Raw genomic sequence first — 18,736 nt, 5'->3', positions numbered from 1 at the left:
AGACAAAGAAAAATCCCACGACCGTACGAACGAGCAACAAAGTGGCGGCGTCCTTTAGGGGATGGCGTTACAACTGAGACGCAGATAAAGCCACGGGCTTGCGACACAGACTAGGCTGCCTATTCCGGCGAAAACACGCAGGCTGCGTAATGTACCGCTCATCGCCACTGAGCCACGCTCCCTGGCTCGGCTGTCGGCTTTTAAAAAAATATCCGGGGGGGAGCGCGGGAGGGGATCCGGGGGGGTCGGGGAGGGCGATGATGGGACGGTGGAAGAGTGCAGACATTTGCTTGTTTAAAAGTCTGCCACCAAAATCTCGCCCTGCACCAGGGTTCAGAGAGAGCGGAGGGGCTCAAGTCTGCATTCCAGGCGACATGCTTTCGGCACAGGTGAGACGTCCAAATATAACCCCTAACCTCTCATGCTCACGGTCTCACAGCACCGTGCATACCTCCTCTCCCCGGCACTCCTGCCGTCCGGTCTGGCCACAACCACGGTAACTGTGCTAATCCCGAAAAGAAACAACAACGCGTTTTCTATTGACCCCACCCCACCTTCGTAACCGCCATCGAATGAGGCTGGATATATTTTAGCAGGGGGATTGTCCTTTCCGCCACAAATGCAATTTGTCTGCGGGATTCGCTGTAGTGGGATCGTCGGTCTGGTTGCGTTTGCGTAATAGCACTCTGTCGAGCGGGCGGGCGGGCGGGCGAGCGAGCGAGAGGGGAGGCCGATGTCTTAAGGTGAGGGCTACCCAGCGAGAACATGAACGCTCGCATTACGGGGTGACCCGCTTTTTGTCAAAAGGTTAATGCGGTTTATTAATAAAAGTGGGAACAACAACATGCTATTTTAGTTATTTATAATGAATTGGACAGTGACAAATGAACGCCGACGTGAAAGAGGGGGAGAAACGTTTGCTTTATAAAAATAAAAATAAAACATTGAAATCTGCAAACAGTGCTCCATGTGACTCGGAGAACAGGGCCGTGGTTTTATTTTAGGCACGGTCCAACCATACGACGTGTTAGAATTTTAAGCGGGCGGTTACATAATTTAAAAAATGAAATTGTAAATGTTTAATCACTAAATGCATAACGGCGATTAAAGCAACATTGTGTGTGTATCGTATATAAATAATGGCGGATGGGCTGGTGGTGCAGGTTGGTTAGCGAGCACGCAGGGCTGCGAACCCAGTGAGTTGGATTCCCTTGACACGGCTAACATCAGTGGCGACTCGTAATCAACACCGTTCCTTGCCATTCCCCCTCCACTACACCATCACCAGCCTGCACTATAACCAGCGTGGTGAAGTATGGTCAAAACAAACCCCTCATGACCGCCTTGGCATTGTGGGGGGGGGGGGGGGCCTTGATCCACTGGAGGATTGAGAATGACTGGATGAGTAACAAAAATTATTGGCCACAAACTGTCTGGAACAGCACAAATCGCAGCAGACTCGAATACCGACTTCACAGACAGTGACTCAACACAGGAGGGGCGTGTGTCATCAACCCACTAGCCACGTGAGTCCTCCTGCCTCACTCCAGCGGCGAGAAGAGTATTGTCCACTTTTTATCTCGCGTTCCTTTGATCGCCGACCGCTTAAAAAAAAGCGTCCAACAGAGCGCTGTCACAACAAAGCCACAAGCACAATCACCCGCTCCTTGCTAAAGAGGTTTATGTTTAGATGAAGACAAATGGAACAACAAAAAAAGAGGAAAGTCGGTGATCGCTATAACATATTTACACATTGTACAATGTTCCTTTATTCGATGTCTCATTTCCTTTGGGAAAGGAGGGGGGTGTGGGTGTCCTGGCAGGATGGCTGTGGATGAATCAGTTTCCACATAAACTGTCCACATCTTAAGTTCGGTCGCTCGCATTGTAAAGCCACTCGCAAGCGTCAACCAGCCAGCTGCGTGCGTCTCGCCACACGCCACATCTGCCTTGGTCGATCATCAGAGCCGCACACTCCCTGACAGTCGATTTAAATTAACTTAAACTAATAAAGTGTGAACTGGGGGGGGGCGGCACATGTGAGTATCGCACCGCCGCCGAGTCGTCCGTGGGGCGCATGCACCTCGACGTTGTTATGCTGACGCACAATCGTCTTCATTGTTTTTCCCAGCTGCGCGTCTAATCGGGGAGAAACACACACGGTGAGTAACCCTGGCAGGGGCTTGCAGCGGCGGTAGGCACCGCGGCACGGGGGGCCCACGCTCGCGCCTCCAGCCATCGCTCCGCCGTCGTCGAGCGAGAGAGCCGAGAGTCCCACGCTGGCGGCCGGTGCCGTCGTGCGCGCAGCTGCTGCTGCTCGCGGACTCCTGTGGGCGCGTGAGTGACTCATGGCCGGCTGGCCGATGATGGAGACTCGTGAAGTCAACCGACACCTTCCCCCCCCCCCCCCAAAAAAAAAAAATACCGAGCGCTACCTTCGCGGTTTTTGTTCGCTATAAAGAAGGGCTTACGAGCCTCGGCGCGAATTCGCACGGCTTTTTAAAAGGGGGGGGGGGTGGAGGGTTTGGAACGGGAACGCAAATGCGAATGGATTTCCTACTAATGCCACGAATTGTTCTTTATCTCATCAGCGTTGGCATTCATGTTACGGCACGTGACGTTTGTGTGTTTGTTTTCTCTCTCTCTCTCTCTGCTAAATTCCACGAACAGCCAGGCTGAGGGTGGGTGGAGGGTAAACGCTTGTTTACAAAGTGTGGAAAATGCCAGCCCAGTGGGGGGAGAGCGGCGGGCAGCGCTGACTAAATTTTCTGTCTCGACAGCAGCCGGGGCGCGGGACAGGTGGAGAGGTTTTTAGGGTTAGGGGTGAGCCCTTTCAGAGCTCGAGGCATCGTCTCGTCCCCCTCCTCCTCCTCCTTTACGAGCCAGGGAGATCCCAGGGGGGGGAATGAGGGACGAAGGGCGGGCGGGTGGACGGTTAGCGTTTTTGAAAAATTCTAAACAGTGGCACAAAACAATCATCCCCCCCCCCACCTACCTACCATTGCCCGCGCTCGCATTTCATCCTTCGGCCCCACGTCTGGATGCCCGTGACGGGGCATGCCATCGGCAAAGAACGATGCGTCGATGCGTCGCTAGAGAAATCGATTGTCACGCCCGCAGCGAGGGTGGTAATTGATCGCGTTTACGATGACATGACAGGTTACTCAAAACTGCACGTGTAGTTGCATTGCTCGCGTTCCGTTTGGGCGCAGCAAACTCGCAAAATGAAAGCGCGCAAAGAGAGTAACTCGAAACAATCCGAGAGTTTAATTATATTTCAATAGATTATTGAATTGCATCGTAATCAATCGTGATTTATGACGAGTCATTTAATTGCTAGCGGGGGGGGGGGGGGCTGACTTGCGACTGGCATTGCTTTCAATCATCAAGCAAGGGTCCACAGCAGCAGCAGCTGATTTCCTGACAGTGTGGCAGTGTTAGCGTTAAACATAAGTAAGCGATTATGCCAGCCTCATTAACATAACGAGGGAAACACCGGGTCTAGGCTGAGCGGTGGATTCTGTAGTGGGGCTTTGAGACTCTGGTCAAGTCCTGGATCAAGACCCCTTCCAGTTTAACACGTAGTAGTAGTAGGCTTTCACGACCCATATTATCCATAATAGAGGTTTTTAGGTTAGATCGTATAATATAAATGTGTCGTTAAACCCGCCACCACCCGACACAGATAATTAATAATGTTTGTCACGTAAACAACGCATGCCAATTCGTTACTAGTACAGCACACCTGTATGTTGGAGAGTAGACCCACATTCTTGAATTGTAAATGTTGTGTTTACGCAATCTAACCCAAAAACCTCTACGATGAATAAAACCCCCTTCAAGTTAAGATTTTTTTCTGCTGCCTACAACCGACAGTCTCCGTGACCTCACTACGTGCTGTGAAGACAGGGCCAATGCAGCACTAACATCACCAAACAATTTGTTCGACATAAAATAAATATCGCGTGGCGTTCCTGCACTACACCTTGGGATGCAGTCGATCACACTTTAGACGCTTTGTAAATACGAGAACCACTGAGGTGTTCAAAAGCAGTGCATTTCAGGGGCGGTCAAACCGACTTTGCCAATTCAGGATTGTAAAGTCAAACTGACTTAAATGTGAGTGTCTAACTCAGCCTGTTGGTGATACTGTTGCACACTAAATAAAGTGCATTGCCGTGAGTGGGAAGTCGTATATTTCTAAAAGTAAAAAAAACGCATACACTCATAACCCTAGAGTAAAATCTTTTTTTTTCTTTACCAACCCCCTATTTATATGTATCTGTGCTACACACAGATACATATTCACACACACATATCACGCACGCTGCTGCGCTTTGAATAATTTAAGTAGTAGCGGGTAAGTGGATGGCAAGAATGTCAGCCAGTATGCGTATTTAACAGCAAAAAAACAAGGCAGACGCACAGTGGCCAATGTCCGTAAGGACCTTTGTTTATTTGCCCATTCAGTAAGATTTATGGAGGGCAACGTCTTATAAACCACTTTTTATTCATGTTCATGATTCATTTTCCTTTATTTAAGACCAGTTGCAGGCCCAATGAGACCAGAATTCTCTTTTTAAGGAGAGATCCTGAGGCCTGTAAATGGATTCCAACAGCGACGAATCCAGTGCGACTGAAACGTGGCATTATTCGCCATGAACAGCAAACAGGTTCCGCAAGAACCAAGTAACCACAGGGTTGAGCGTCTTACCGGTGAGCATCAAAACAGTGGAAGGTGCCAGAGTGCAATACAAGTTAGGCGGCCGAGTATATTATAATTATTTGTGTTAATTTGCTTGTTTAACCCAAGAAAGCTGGCACTGAGTGTCAATACTCTTTTGTTCGATCCCTGCCAGGGTGTCACAGTAATGGGGGGCAAATAACTCACGGTTGGCTACGGACGGTGCGATAGAAGTTCAAACGTGCATATACATACGTCAGAAATACTAAACATCGCCACGGTAATGAAGGGCTTCGACAGCGCGACAGATTTAAAACGCAGGGTCGAAGGAAATGAGAGAAAGAATAGAATGCAAATAAAATGCTAAAAAAACTTTACACCCAAGTTGGCGGGTAACCGTGTAAGCAGCCATTTAAAAACCCATAAAGTAAATCTGAACAAAGGTTAAGCACCACAAATTGCATATTACTTGGCTGCTGGTACTCCCGTTATGATTTTTTATTCTACGGCGTACGATTAATTGGAATAGTTTTCCCGCGCACGCCAGCCCTGTGGTGTGATCTTGCTTAAATGGGGATGGGGAGGGGGTGTATGGTGTGGGGAGGCATACACAAATCCAGGGAGGGGGTGGCAAGATTCATGTTAACCAAACTTTAAACAAATGTTAACCGTCGGACAGAATGAGTAACGATGTGAACGGCATTCGTCTGCCGTGCATTCTGCCCTGGCGTTCTTTATCGAACCAACCCTCCCCCCCCAGTGGGTGCGTGCACAAAGGAATAGAGGCTGAAGAGAAAAACCTCCACCGGTGTTAAATATAATGCACGAGGATTTTTTTCTCGGCGGCTATAGGAAGTTAGAAGGGGGGCGGCTGACCCAGTGAACATAGAACGTTGGGCCAACGTTGGTCCCCAACGCTGCATGTTTACTGGTTACTGGAAGGGAGCCCACCACCACCAAATGCTACGGGGGAGTTGGATCACGCTCGAGCAGGCGGCTCTGTACGTTGAACTTTTTTCGCACCGTACTACGTAGCTAACCGCGCTGGCTAGAAGAGCATCCTTCCTCCCGGCCTCTCGCGTTCATTCTACGTGGCCACCATCGCCGCGGTGATGATGGACAACAGTTCTCTGGAGGGCCTCCCGCGGCCGACAGCTTTGGATTCCCTGCGTTTCCTCAAGAACCGGGCAGAAACAAAACAAAACCGAAACGTCCGTGGTTTTTCTTCTTTTTTTCCAACCATTCCGTCAAAAAAAAAGAAAGAGGAAAAAAATCTTTGTACCCTCAAGGAACGAAAAAAATCGTAAAAACAGTAACACCTCCCCCCCTCACCACCACCACCACCGCCGCCCCCCCCAACCCCTAGTGAAACGTACAAGAGTTAAAAAGTGAGCTTTGCCAAAAGATTTCCTAAACAAAGCAGGCGCCCATGAAAGAAGCGTTATTTGGTTTCATTTTTTTTCTTCCGTACAATAGACAGCGTCGACACTGGCGAAGACACTCGCAGTTTTGGGTCAAGCTGCGTGCGGGCGGGCAGAACTTAGGGCTTTTTGTGACGCGCGGCGACAGCAGCCAGCAAAAAAAAGGAGCAACGGCAACCCCTTCCATAGCCCTTTCCTTGACACTGCCGGCAGAGCCGACGAGATAGACCCGATTCTTATTCTTGAAAAAAAAAATCACCGTGAACTGTACAGTCAAACAGCCCCCTTTGTCTGCGAGAGAGTGAGAGCTCTGTTTTTCTACTCGACTTTCAGATTCCACGCAGAGAGAGAGGGAGAGAGATCTTGCGAGGGGCAACAGGTCCCGTGGTTTGAGGGCGAGAACGGGCTACGAGAGAGAGAGAGCGAGAGAGGAATTGGTCAACTATCCCAAAATGCAAAACTTAGGTCCACGGTGCATTGGGGCAGGCGGGTTCAGGTGGGGGGGGGGCAGGTGGGGGGGCAGGTGAGGGGGGGCGGCCTCCCCCCGACCCCTCTCTCCCCGCCCTTCCTCCAGTCTCCTCCAGGCGGTGTTACCGAAACGACCGTTTGTGAAAGCAGCACGGCCGCATATCTGGCTGCACGTGAATCGTGACTTCCTCGAGACGGCTCGCTGGGGGGCCCTCCCCCCCCCCCCCCCCCCCCCGCTTGGAAGCCGGCCAGCGTCCTCGCCGAGATCCAGGCGCTCCAAAATTCCTGTCCGCTTCCCCGGGCGGCAGGAAACCGCTTTTTTTTTTACAGCGCCTAGCCACGGGACATCGGGCGCGAAAGCGCTGACTCTTCACTTTGGGGAAACGCTGCCCCGGGGGAAGCTGGTGTGACGTGAGAACTTGCCGCGGGCACGTGCCAACATGTGCAGCGAGCTCCGGCTTCAATGCTATACCGAGTTGTGGACATTTCTGCGCGCGCTTAGGTATTAAATTAAAGACACGGAGCGGTGGCGGCAGCGGTGGCAAAACAACGCTTCGTTTGTGAGAGAAAAAAAATGCCGTTCACGTAGCCATTTTATTTGGAAGCCAGGCACTAACCCGCAGTTGAGCCGTGCGTTTTAGAACGACAAAAAAGTGCAACTGCCCGAGAGATGAAATTAGGCACTTGACTTGAGTCTCAGAGCATAAATGCGTCATGTTGAGCCAGCAAAGCCACGGCCGATAAGATGTAATCTGCCGGTAAGGCTTAATCTGGGGGCTGCCACTTGTGGATTCAAAACCGCAGAGAAGTTAACATTGTGCGTTAACAAACGCTTCAACAGACGAAATTCGTTGACGGTCTTATCACCCTGCCGCCTGAACCGTCTTTTTTAGGGCGGCACTGCAGCATTGCCAAAATAAGTAGGTGTGTGAAAATATTTCCTCCACTGGTTACAATGCCTGCTTGCAAATTCAATTCCCCTGCCTCGAGGCATAGAAACCGCTAAAGCCTATCATTTGGCCGGCGCTATCTCACCTGCGTCTTCTTTTTTTTTCTTTTGTTGCGTGACGTTGCTGGCGCTGCGCGCATCTTCGACCTAATTTAGTCCAAATTCGGCATTGGGGTGCGATCATCGTTTATTTATTATTTATATACTACTATTATTATTTTACGCTTCCTAGACTATGAGTGTTGAGCGGTCCCGGAGCTTTTTTAATGGATTTCGGGGTCCCCACTGGGAGCCACTGATGAGGGCCCCATGGCCACCTTTGAACTGCGCTAATGCAGCCCTGAGTGTCATGGAGGGCCTCTCCTGGTCGCGGTGGCCCCCTGCGGCCGCCAAGGCTTTGCTGAGAGACAGGACTTGGGTGGGAGGGGTGCGGTGGAGCGGGGGGGTATGTCCTTGCGCATGACTGCCTCTCTTAGCAGTAATACCTCGTGGTGCATTGCAGAGAGCCGGGTCATGGGGGATGCATGCCCGGAGCCTCATTCATCCAACTTCGCACGAGGGAGGGCACAGGTTTGTGGAAGAGCGCTGTCTGAGCAAGGTGAGTGCAGAGTGTCGCATGACAAAAGGGTAAGTATATAGTTCGATTGTCAGTGTGGGGTATTTTTATCCTTAGCCCAAACAGCCAATGCATTTTGCAGACCAAGGCTATATATTAATAGTTGACAGCCTTTTGTCAAACCACCTTTGTATATGAAAGCCTTGCTACGAACGCTGTGTTGGCCGCGAGGATTGTTTGGCCATATGTCACTGCGCTGGTCAGTGCAAGTCAGTGAAATGGGGGCCAAGGTCCATTTTGGATATTTGATGTTAGCCGTGGCCGAGAATCGAACTCAGGTTTGCCGGGTTTGACAGTGCAGTTAGATAACCACTGAGTCACCTCTTCACCCGAGACCAATTTTATCCAGTTTGTTTAAACAAGGAAATGCTGCCACTGGTTTTAACCACTTGGATCTCATCAGCAGGCTCGGACTTGTTAAACAAATATACTCTACTGCCGGGATACCAGATGTTCTTGGCAAAGCATTCCACCTATAGGATAGGCCTATTTTTATTCCACAATTGCGAACTGGGTTTAACCACACTGGGCTAAAGTAGAATTTCTAAAGTTTATGTTATTCTTTTTTTACTTTACTCCAGCGAATAGAGGATTTTAAAAGGGTTAGGCGTTTTTTTTTTGCTTTCGATTATTTGTAAACACTGGCTACCGACATCCCAATCCTGCTTTTGTTGGCTTGGAGACTCGGCTCAGGCGACGCCCCTACACACGCTTCTGAAACACGACGCTCGAAAAATCGCCAACCTGGCACGGGGAGCGACCCTCAAACACCGCGGCCGTAACTCACAGACGCTGCTCGGCCTTACACGTGGGTACGTGCCCATGGTTAAATTATCGTGCTGTCCTCTCAGTCCAGTAGTGTGGTCAGTGGGTAAAGATATTATAAAGCCAGGCATTGAAAACTGTGGCGGGGATAGGGCGGGGGGGATTATGCAGTTTATCGTCTTCATAATGAGCAGGTAAGTATTGTTCAGGATTAGTTTCCTCTTTTCTGCTTTTTCTTGTGTCGCTAGACAAATCCCACCGATCTCGATTCGCTCATTGTTTGCTCACTGCCGCAGCCCGCGTTGCACATAGCAACACGGGCAGCATTGTTTTCAGAAACAATATTGCAGTTGTTTTGCATCGTCTGAGCTCAGCCTCGGGCATGTCCGAGGACGTGTTTCTTGGGCTACAGAGCTGGCCTCATCGACGAGGCAACTCTGTAAAGCCCACAAATTAATTCTTCATTATAACCCTCCCCGTAATGTTTCACCACCGCCACCTTTGCATTTTCACCTCCATCCACAAACCACCGCTCCTCCCACTCTTTCCCCAGTTGCACGCATCGGAGGTGTCGATGCCGCCTCAATCATTGAACGTGACAGTACAAGTTACTTTGCTCCATGCTTCTTAAGTCTCCACCAGCGCCTCTGTTCCACCCAGCGGTTGATGGTGAAGTGGCGTGCGGTGGGGGTAAAGTGTGGGTACTCTCACCTCTTCCAAGACGTCTGACCAGCGTGGAAGAATAGGCCAAATACCCTCGAGTATTGTAGGGCGCCCTCTAGTTGACGCCCTTCTGCCAGCAGTGGCGTGAGAATGTGAATTGCAGGGCTGCACCTTTACCTTTGTATATCTGCTTGGGGTCAGGGTGGTTGAGAAGGCCGTGTGCAATGTCACGTCTCTGGGTTGTTTCCCGTTTAAATTGTTTGAGTGCACTGCTTGCGTGTATACGTTTGGCCTGCACAGCGTATCGATACACTTCGAGCATTTAGTCTACTTTAATTCTAATGTATCAATATTCATAATGAAGGTCGAAGATTTCTAGTTCATTTGTTAATCACTCTCAAACATTCACACATTGCAAAATGTAGAAAGTACAACGATCGTTATTTTCTTTTATGGATAAATATTTAAAGTCTCAACATGTGAAGCTAACGTTTTTGTTATTATGTTTCTGCAGCTAAAATCAACGCGTGTAAAAAAGAGTTTGTTCCGATATAATTATTTGATCAAGGGAAACACAATAATGCCACCCGCTGCAGCAATAAACGGCATTGCTCCACTGCAAATCACGGCATAGCTTGTAAACGCGCTCTCAATCCATTCCAGGAGGTGCATCGCTTGCGGCCTTGACAATAGCGCTAGCATATGCTGGATTGGCACAGCGCAATCACAAATCCCCCCCCCCCCCCCCGTAATCTGACCCTTTCTCACAGGAGCATGCGAGAGGTCTCATCTGCAAGAACGCTTATTTTTTTTTACGTGACGGGGGTGTTTCTCACACACACGTGGACAAAGGTAACGCAACATGGTGACATCACAGTCTCTCGGCATGGCACAAGTTTATTCAATCCCTGCCCCCCACCCACCCCGCCTCTGTCCACGCAGCCATATCAATGAGTTTGACGACAGTTAAATCGGCATGTCACGTGTGGTGGGATAAAGTGTGGGTACTCCCACCTCCTCCAAGACCTCTGGCCAGCGTCGAAGAGAGGGCCTCAAAATATGTTCTCGGAGGGGTTCAGTTCTCGAGAGGCACTTCTGCCAGCAGTGCCGTGAGCAAGATATTTCAGGGATGCACATTTACCATGTATCCAAAAAACACAATTTTACGGAATGTACAATAATCAGTCGTAACTAACTGACCACTTTGCATTCAACATTGAAACATTACAGAAAACGTGTATAGGAGTCTGTCGGTTATGGATTTATTAATTTTTTGTTGATCAATTATATTTTTTTAATCAAAATCTTCCTTCGAGAGGTAAGTTTTAATTCTTGAAAGGTTGAAAGAAATTCGCATGCTCTTCAAACGATTCTGCCATGCCCGCCTGCAGTAATGCACGTGAAGACAATCCAGATAATGTGCTTAAGGGCCCTATCGAGCGGAAAGGGCTCTTTCGCGATGAATTAACAAATGGCTCTGCTTCAAAAGGCATAGAGATGACATCCCCCCCCCCTTTCCACCTGCCGGGAGCCGGGCCATTGGCCACGACGCGGACCTTTGAAGGCAACTCGAGGCTGTGAAACCTGGGCCTGCGAACGGGTCGGTTCGTCCAATTCACACCAAAAAACGAGAAAAACACGTGCGCAAAATACTTACAGCACAAACCGCGCGAATATCGAACCAACTCGCCACCAGTTCACGCCGGTGTAGGACTTATATATTATTGTTGCCAAACAAAAAAAAAACCCCACTAGTGGTTGTTGTTATAATAATCGGATTGCAGTGAAAGAGAAAGGGGGGGGGGGGGGGCTGGCGATGCAGCTGTGGCCCCCGTGGGTTTTTTTGTGAAGCCACGGCTGCTTGTTATCACGCTTCTCTGCCCTCAAGAGAGAGAGAGAGAGAAAAAAAAAAGAAACCCTCCGGTTCAGTTGCTTCGCACAAACGGGGGTCTCGATGAACATTCAACGCTGTCGGTGAGTTTTGTTCTTCCCGACCTTAAACCATCGACCGTTGACTGTACCTCGCCACCTGCCACACTCCGCCAAGTCTGACCACCCCCCCACCAGCCCCTGCCGTCGTGACAATCCAGTGATGTGAGCCAGGGCCAACGCTTCTTGGAGCTGGCTTCTAAACCTCTCCCACCCATCGTGAAACGTAACTACCCGGTCGCCCCCATAGTGTTTGGCCAACGTCGCAGCGATGACTTACAGTGGACTCTCTGCACTCTCCGTTACCCCCCTCCCCACTACCCCACCCTGCTCAAGGATCCCACCACCAGAAATACCGGAGATTGGGCCGCATCGCCACCACCCGCAGATACATGATTTATGCGTACTGTATTTCTATTGCAACGGCGGTGTTTTCTCCTCCCACCAAACCCCCCTTCGATATAATCCACTCCTGCTGCTGCCTGCTGCATGCACCGTATCTGGATGCTTCGTGTGGCCGGCCCTGGCTAAGTTTCAGCCGCAGCGAGCAAGGGCAGCACAGTTGTGAACTTCATGCGGTGTCGTGCAGTGGGATGTTCACGGTGAATTTGATGCGCAGGAGAAATTCCTCCAGCCCGTGATGATATGCAGTTACCGACACCGCCGAAGCTGTTGTGTGTGGGGTTATCCGCTATTTTTGGCTCTGCTCATCCACGTGGAAAACCTTTATTTTTCAGACATTGCGATGCATTTGCTGCTCTTATCTATATGAAAAACAAAATATAATTGGGGGGTAAAAATAGGGCTGCCAATAGTTTTCGTGGACCCAATGGCTCCTGCTGATAAAAGAACTCGTGGGTAATAGGGGTAACGGGTGAGAGGCGTTTTCGTGCATAATGCAGCATGCAGACGTTCAACGCGGCCACAGAACTTGGTTGCGTTAGGCCAGAAACAGCTTTACAATAACACACGCACGCCTCTGCGTTGCATCACCGTGCCGTCGTGAAGCGGAGGTGGCTAAGAGAGACAGATGCATGCTGAGCAGGGGGATGGAAAAGAGAAGGGAGCAGGACAAGGGTCACGGTGGATTGGGGGAGGGAGTAGGGGAGAGCAAAGATGGAGAGGGGGAGAAGGACACGGCGGAAGGCAGGGTTCAGAGGGCAGACGTATGCACCGATAGCCACAACATGGCAACTGGAACGTCTGCACTCGCAGGCTGGCCAAGGCATTGCATTGCTTTGTAAGTGGCGCGGGTTGCCTCGACAACCCTGATATTGTGGGATGCTTGTCCTTTTAGAAGTGCCTCTACACACATACACACAAAAATTGGATTTGAATTGCTGTAAATCCCCTTGCTGTAATATCGTGCATTTTTTTGTTATGGACTCACAATTGAAATTCTGCTAGCGAAATGAAGCGTTTGGGTATGGATGGGGTACGAAGGCAGCCGATCACTACCCACAACCTACCACTATCATCCACCAACATCGCCAGCACCCTTCACGACCACTACCACCACCCACCACGACCACGATCATCACGAACACCATCACTACAACCACCACCACACACCATCAGCCACCCACCACAACTACCACTATCATGATTACTACTACCACCACCATCACCAACAATATCAACAGCTTGCCATGCACCACTAAGCGGTGGTAACATCACCACAGTGCTTGTGCCAGGCTAGATGCAGCTTGACGCCATATGAGGAAAGCTTTCTGGCAGGAGGTCAAGGAACAGACCCCAGGTGTTACGGGTTAACCGACTTAGGCGACTGACAGATGCACCATCTGTGCTCCCCACTGCGCCAAACTTGCCGCGCTTTAGCCACCCGGCACTCCGCTTGTTGTTGTGGGCATCGCTGTCACCATCACTCAAACCACCACCACTATCATCACCAACACCACAATCACCTCCACCACCACAGACTGTAGAGTGAGCTCCGCAGTCAGAACTATGCATCATCCCCGCCCCCGTAGCATAGCCATTCTTTCGTCCAATAACTCACTCTTGGTTCATGCCGCAGCTCTGCACCTTCAAATTAGTTAAGTCGAAGCTAGTGACTCATCTGGGCTGTGCGAGCTGACCTTCGAAGGCAGCAACTAAAAAAAAACTCTCGGCTAAATCAGTCAAAGGTCCCTAGACGGAGGAATGTTTTTTTCCGATAGGAGTGGTCGCGTGTGTTTTTTTGGGTGGGTGGGTAAAACATTTTTTTTCCTGTGGATGTAGGCAAAAACTGCTGGTTTAGTTAGATGCAAATGAAGAAAATAATAGCAGGGTATGCCTTTACAAATTGTAGCTAAAGTCTACCTTTGTTTACCAGGCACACTTTTGAGTTGGACGGATTTAGTTTAGTTTTGTTGCACTGGTCTTGTGGAAGCACGAAGGGTTACAAATGAAGAATTCCGCCCCTATTGATCCCAACGGTTAGAGGGGACTTCAACTGCTTGTTACTGACTGGCCCCTCGGTTCTTGGAGGCCCTATAGGCACTTCTGTTTCGTAGGCCTGTAGTGATAACTTTACACAGTTGCTGCTGCTGCTGCCCCATATCACTACTACCGCTGTTGTCACTTCGCTTGGTTCACGCGAACTTCGCCCAGCCGCTGGACAGATGTCGTTCCTGACACGTTCATTATGTAGTCTGTGCCCTAATTCGATGCGAGCGCGCTGTGTGCCGCAGATAAGCAGATTTAATTTGAAATACTGTTCCCATCCTTGCCGTATACATATATTTATTTAAGAATATATTTTGGTGAATTTTTTTTCATACAATCGAAAAACTTGTTAATATTTTTTGTCCGTAGGCCCTTTCGTTTTCGTGGGCCCTATGCACAGTACGTGCTTTGCCTGATAGATTATACTGCCCTTGCCTCTCGGCCTGGATAATGGTGCTATTGAACACCACAGATCCGTGTGATCTTGCCATACCCCCGGAATACTGCGTTTCGCTGGCAGGTACACCTCAGCAAAAAATCGCACCTAGCCTGTGAACGAAAATGGGTTGGTTGGTACAACTTGGGGTGGCGAATGCTGCCAGCATCCATCATAGGCAGTGCCATTCCTCGGCAGTACACACCATCGGTTAGAATGCTTAGTGTACATACTGTCTCTAGATTTGAAGCTTTAGTGACTGCAAGGATTCATATTCTTAGGTTGTTTTCGGTAAAGTCACGTAGGTAAAACATCAAAATTAATAAAAATAAAATAAATTAAAGATCACGACGTTTCAGAGGCAACACAAGTCTTCGTCATCAGGTGGGACTGGCTGTGACGGTCCCACCTGATGACGGAGACTTGTGTTGCCTCCGAAACGTCGTGATCTTTATTTTATTTTTATTAATTTTGATGTTGTACCTACGTGACTTTACCGAAAAAACCTAAGAATATACATACTGTCTGTTTTATCGACGCCTTACCTATTTTTATATATTCTTTAGCTTTTTCAACTTACAGTTATTGAAAAAAAAATGTCACCGTCGATCGAGCAAACTATAATACCCTTAAAAATAACAGATCTCGAACAAAAAAACTATCAACGGGACACATTTGCGATCGAGAGATTAAATTCTCCAAAAACAAAAATCACTGTTATCATTCGCCGCCCTGGTTGTTACCGATTTAAAAAAAAACGTCTTAAGAGCCGATGACTCAAGGGCTCTCTCAGTCAGCCCGAGATGTTCCTGCACTTGCAGCACCACATTCGAATGGCACCACGACACAAACGCTCATTCCACGTCGCACGAGCACAACACACGCACCCGCGAGCACTTGTCACGGTTATCGTGGCATATCCCTTGACGTAAATATAGACCGTTTCACCATAACTCCTCAGACGAGCCTGGTAGGTATTTATAGCCAGCTACTTTTGGCAAATTGCAGGCATAAGGATGTGAGGATATATGACCAGTGGCCCAGACAACACGTCATGTGGCGGGGGCTCGAGAGGGAGGCGACGGGGGTTTGGTGTTCATTTGCACAGCAGAGGCAGCAGCAGCAGCAATGATATCAACAACAACTTCAACCCCACGACGCGTGCGAGCCGTCTGACATCCTTCTTAGCAACCCGTGGAGTATTTTCCGGAGTGTGGACCGCAGCGGCCTCGCAAGCAATCGGCAGGATCTCGCTTGACATTCAGTGCTGTCGGTGGGTGTTGCGCGTGCCTGCCTCGAACACATAACCCAGGGAGCACTGAATGCACACCGTGATCTGAGAGAGACTTCCCAGCTTCGTCCAAACGCCAACAACGACCCTCGACTTCAGCGAACGTGGACCAGACATCTGGTGAAAACAAAGGAACCCCCCCCCCCCCCCAATTACCCTGTGGCCAGACGAGATGAATGGCAAAGTCCACTTGAAGTCAATCACCTTGTATTGGCTAGAGCAGGGGCGGTATTTAATCACGGATAATTACACGCAAAGTTCATTGTCGTCAGTGTTGCTGTTTGTGCCATTTTTTTGTGTGTGTCCGCGACATTCGGGTTGCTGGCTTATCAGACGAGTTGCATGTAATTAAGTTGCTCAGCTTAATTACACGTAATGAGTTTGCCTTTAAGGTGATTAATAGTACGCACTTCTTGTTTGCGTTGTTGTGCAGTAAACATGTTTAACTAGCGTGTTGCGTTTGCAAAATGTTGCAAGGTGTGTACCGCGCTATAATATAAAATGGACTGTGCTGATGTAAAATGGAATAATGGACGCAAATAAAATGTTAAAGCCAATCAAATGTAATCCTGCGTAATGTTGTTTCTTATTCATGTATGTAATTTCGCGGCAAACTGGTGAAAAATAGGGCTCAGATTTGGCTGTGATTTAAAATACCACACCTTAAAATCTAGTTAAATTGGTGTTCACGAACATGTATTTTTGTGTAAATATAGCTTTTCCTTTGCAAATACTTCTTTTTAAGTATATGCACTAAAACGTGTTCGATGACTGCAGTGGCAAGATATTTAGCCTTGGATTCACGCCTGTAAGTTTGCTGGTGATCGTTGGTTAATAATAGTTGGAGGGAAGGGGTTGAGATTACTGTTCAAATGCTGCCTTGTTGTAGATTTGAAGTTTTCGTGACTGCAAGGATTCATATTCTTAGGTTTTTTCGGTAAAGTCAAGTAGATAAAAAAAAATATGCTGCCTTGTTAAGAGTTACAAATGAGAGCCCGGGTTATCAAGATCGTGCCCCGTCATATAATCGCCATCTGTCACCCTTAATAACAGACACTGACCTGTTTGGCCCCCAACCACCAAGACCTTCGGAGGGGGGGGGGGGGGGCAACTCGCAACGCACACGAGAGAGACCGAGCCACATTCGCTGCGGTGTATTTATTGAAAAACAACGAGAGCAGCGCTTGTGGCGTTGCTTCGGCGTGTCACCATTCATTTGTGCCCGCTGCAAAAAAAATAGACGAGACTGAAATAAAACACACGTGGAAGACAACAGCAATTATGAACATTTTTAATATGTAGTTTTACCAAGTAAACAGTCGACCTTTGCAAGAAAGAATCCTTCAAAATATAAAATGCATAACGCCAAATAAAAGCCTGCTCATTAAGATAATATATAATTATCCATTAAATAAATGGACACTTTGAATCTCCATTTGTATTTTTATTCCAGATCGCATTTGCACCAAGGATCATGTTTAAATTGGTTCCCACTGGGTTTAAGGACATTCTGAATTTTTTTCACAATCTTATTTTACTCTGTGTGTTTTTAGCGCAGCAGGGGCACGTGTCGCTAGCGATTGCCGTCCTCTCAGAGGGGATGTTTAAAGAGCAACATTTCATTGTGCCTGTCTGCTCAACAATAAATCTCTTGGACAAAGGGATTTTCGAAACGAATGTAGTGGCCATGCTGCCCTCTATTGGCAGAGTGAGAACGTGAAACTTCCAATCCATATACTGGGATTACCTCGAATTTTACGGACGAATTTTCGACTTACGAACTTTCAGAGATACGTATATCCAATTGCCTGTTCAGATCGAGAGTCGTAAGTTCAACCGCCGAGCAATAGATGACGGTGGTAGCATTTACATCTGCAGAACATGAAGAACCAGTGGCATCTATGCCTACAGTAGATTATCTTCTTGGTTCTTTCGGTAAAGTCACGTAGAAGGGAAGTAATACAATAATACAAATAAAATAATACAAATAAAATAATTGTCACGACGTTTCGGCCACAACGCAAGCAGCCGTCCTCAGGTGAAGAACAGGTCTGTCGATAAGACAGAGTCTGAATGACACGTCCTGGGCTTGGATCGTCTATTTAAGCTGGGAGGGAGGAGGAAGAGCGCCTTGACAAAATAATTTGCATATGAGGAGATAAGAGCTAAGCTAGTTCTAGACAGAATTCGTTTAGCATTAGAAGAAGTTACAGCAGCAGATGTTAATGTAAATGCGTTTGGTATTACCTTAGAGTCGCGGCATCTCTTCAGAAAGGTGAGAGACTCGATTAGCTGAGCCTTCTTATCACGGAGCTTGTTGAAGGATCTCAAAGTTATGTGGAATCCCTCCCCGTAGAGGCGGTTAAATTTCGATTTAAAGCTTTCGTGACTGCAGGGATTCATCTTAAAAGTCACTCCCCGTGTTTAGTGTACATGCCGTGCAACATGTTTGGAATCGACGGGAAAAAATTTGGACTTACGAACAAATCGACTTACGAACGGATCTCTGGAACTGTCTCGTTCGTAAGTAGAGTAGTCCCCTCTAACAACTATCGAATGGCAAAACGATCTCAATGTACAATGAAATGAAATATGTCAAGCGTCTCAAACGGGGCGCATGCATTATTGGTTGAAAGACAAGGGTTTCATGGGTACATAAAGGATTTATACAAAGTAAGAAAAAACGCGTTAAAGTTACAAGGACCGTTGATTTCATCACGCGCTCATCATTTTACAGCTAATCCTAATTGCTGCGCCAATTATAAACCTGAGTGCAATAGATGACGAGTTGCAAATTGAAAAGAGAAGCATTGCTTGGTCATCATTTTTTCTGGCACTGTTATTTATTTTAAGTAGCTTTTATTGCCAATTAGTGCCTTTAGTTTTGGTGGCGTTTTTCATGAACATGCAGTAGGTTTATGTCAGTATTTTTCGACACGTGTTAATGTTCTTGTATGAATCAATGTAAGGTTGTTATGCTAATGATAAACATAAAAACATGTTTTGTGTGCAAATAAACAATTATAGTACGTAGTTTAAGTAGACATTCGCGACCACATCAACACA

Source organism: Lethenteron reissneri, chromosome 12 (assembly GCF_015708825.2).
Source record: "Lethenteron reissneri isolate LAM-NWPU_2019-01 chromosome 12, ASM1570882v1, whole genome shotgun sequence".
Lineage (NCBI taxonomy): Eukaryota > Metazoa > Chordata > Hyperoartia > Petromyzontiformes > Petromyzontidae > Lethenteron > Lethenteron reissneri.
This window is presented reverse-complemented; position numbering follows the sequence as displayed.